Source organism: Propithecus coquereli, unplaced genomic scaffold, assembly GCF_000956105.1.
Source record: "Propithecus coquereli isolate 6110/MARCELLA unplaced genomic scaffold, Pcoq_1.0 Scaffold11, whole genome shotgun sequence".
In the NCBI taxonomy this organism is placed as follows: Eukaryota; Metazoa; Chordata; class Mammalia; order Primates; family Indriidae; genus Propithecus; species Propithecus coquereli.
The window spans coordinates 3,998,047-4,001,152 of record NW_012134969.1 but is presented as its reverse complement, the minus strand read 5'-3'; positions in this window follow the sequence as shown (position 1 = coordinate 4,001,152).

Genomic DNA, 3,106 nt, shown 5'->3' with positions numbered 1-3,106 from the left:
GAAGGCTGGAAAATGAAGAGGCTGTTTCACTAAAAGAAACAAGTCAGGAGACAAGTTCCAAGCGCTCTCATTAACTAGTGATGCAACTGAATCAAGGTTCCTTATCGTCCCTGAGTCTCAGCTTCCTCATACATAAAACAAGGCAATTTAACTAGCCTACACTCAAAGTGGTTAAGCCTGAATTACACTTTAACACGCACACAGTAGTAGGACGGAAGCTAGAAAAGGAAATGAAATGAATTTTTATGAAAACCTAACGGCAGCACAAGCTGAATGAAATTAGACACGCGCACCAGCTGAGGAACTGTGATACTGATTAATACAGATACCAGGAATGCTTCCCTAAGAAACCCTGGCCTTCTCAGAGTGTGAAAACGGAAGCACTGCCACCTGCTCAACCTCATATTCCCTTTCTCTGAAGCTATTTTGAACCTTTGTAGTATTTAATAAATAATGATTCACATGTTCCTAATCAGGGCTTAAGAACTAGATAGAAAATAAATTTTTAAAAAGGTCTGAGGCCATATCTTAAAGTTAAGCCAACACCTTAACTTTAATGAAAGCAAGATTTCAAGAAACATCACAGGGTTACTTTTAAAAGGAAAAATGCTAAAAAGAGAAGAGGTATTATTTTAACAAATTAAGACTGTTCTTTTAAAATGCTAATTGAGTACTTTTTGAGTGTTGTTTACAGCCCTCATAATGATTAACTGAAACAGCTGCTTGGTACTGCTAACTTAGACGAACAGTGGGCTCAACTCTACCATTCTAACATGTATTAATAGAGCCACAAATCCTCCCAGCCCACCCCAGCAAGGCAGTCATTGTGGTCTCTTGTGCTAGCTACAGTAATTTGGAGTACAATGAATATAAAGTAAGAAGAAATTTAGGATTGAGATCCAGTTCTGTGATGTCTCTAGCTCCTGGTTTCTTTTAAAATTCTTCTAACAGTTTTATTGAGATGTAATTCACATACCATAAATTCGGTGCTTTGTGGTTTATTCACAGGGTTGTGCAACCATCACCAAAATCTAATTCTAGAACCATTAGCAGTCAACCCCTCACCTCATCCCCAGCCCTAATCACCCACTAGTCTACTATATGTCTCTATAAATTTGCCTGTTCTAGACATTTAATATAAATGGAGTCATACAATATGTGGTCTTTTGTGTCTCAGTTCACTTAGCATAATGTTTTCATGGATCATCCATGTTGTAGCATGTATCAGTACTTCATTTCATTACAGAATAATGATTCCATTTTATGCATATAGTACATTTTATTAATCAGTTTATCAGTTGATAGGCATTTAGGTTGTTTCCACTTTTTGACTATTTTGAATAATGCTGCTTTGAACATTTGTGTACAAGTTTTATGTGGATGTTGCTTATTCTTTTTAATACTTTAAAAAAATAAGATGTTAAATTTATCCAGTTTACAAAGTCCATATTTCTTTTCCTAGCACAGTTACTTTGCTCCTACGCTCTGTCTTTTTTGCTGGCTGTTTGAAGTACGTGTACTCTGTCCCGGGAGGGCTGGCATTTCTCCTCAGGCAATTCACATCTGATCACATCACTCCCCTGCTTAAAACCCTTCAGCGACTTCTTTCAGTTCTCCCCATTATCTGCCTAACATTCTCTTCTGTTCTCCTATCATTCTCTCTCTCAGGCTGTCCCCCTTTCAGTTCCTCAAAATAGGACCATATCCTCCCTGCCTCAGAGCCTTCCCACAAGCTGTTCCTTCAATATCGAATATTCTTTCTCTGTCCATCCCCCTTAGCCTCTCAATGCCCACAAATCCAGCGCTCAGCTCTACTGTCATGTCCTCAACAATTCTTGTCCTAACTCCCCATACTAAGTAGGCTACCCTTTATCTAGGACTTTCTACTTTTTCTTCAAAGTATTTGTCAACTTACTATGATTTGTATTTCTGTGATTATCTGGGTAATGTCTGTATCCCCACTCCACTAAACTGTAGGTTTCAGGAGCAGGGACCAAATCTGTTTGTGCTTACTAGTGCCTGGCACACAGTAGGTACTAATAACTAGTCAAAGGAAAGAAGGGAGAAAGGAAGGTGTCTTCCCAGACTATTCTGTGTTCTATTTCCCTGTCTTGCTAGGAATCTTCAGTAAAGTCTTGATAAATGTTACAAGCCAAGTCCGTATTATGGTAAGGAGAATTAATGGCAAGGACTGTCCCATGCTTGAGATGGTGCACCAAGAGAAAGACAAAAAGCGGGTGGAGAAAAGGGGAGACCAGTGTTGTACAAAGGAGCCAAGGAGCAGTGTGGCAAGTCAGAAACACAGCATCTAAGGGGCACCTAAGAGAGCACCTGGGAAACCCTCTCATGTCTCCTGGGGACATTTTAGTGGGCTAATTTCCAGCAATCAGATTGGTGTTGTCTTTTCTACTGTAATTTTGTAACTTAATGGAAATGTTACTTTCATTTGTAGACATACTTTCATTTGTAGACATACTTTCATTTGTAGACATAGTCTAGACAAGACATTTGGGTTACAGGCACATGAAAGAATTATAACCCAGCAAGGTTGAATGATTTGTTCTAGATCACATGGGGCACTAAATGCAATAGTTCAGACTAAAATTAGCTAGTTCAGTCTGGTCCTACCTTTCAACAAAACTAAATACACTGCACAAAGCTAGCCTCTCAGCTTAATCCCCCTGTTGACCTTTGACTACAAAGGCAGGCATCATCTTTCCCCAGGAGCTTTGGAGCTTTACACTAGCAACTTCTGACAGCCAGAAGCAGATTCCATGTCGCTTCCTGTTTGAAAACTTGAGTCTCCCTTTGGCCCACTTGCTGAATTCCTGCCTGAGTGATGTTTCCTGCCTGAGTGATGGCCCCAGCTGGCAGTTCACTTGTAAAAGAGAGAAGTCAAGTTACATTACTCAGTTTTTGGATTTTCTTTTTTTACGATTATGAATTAATATACCCATTATGTAGAACATTGAAAAATACAGGAACAGATAATGAAGCAGACCACCCTTTCTGGCAGTTGCTTTCATGCATTATTTAATTTAATAATACTTAATAAGTCAATGTAAAACATTCTGAAGTAGAAAAATGTAGAAATTATAATTTTGTC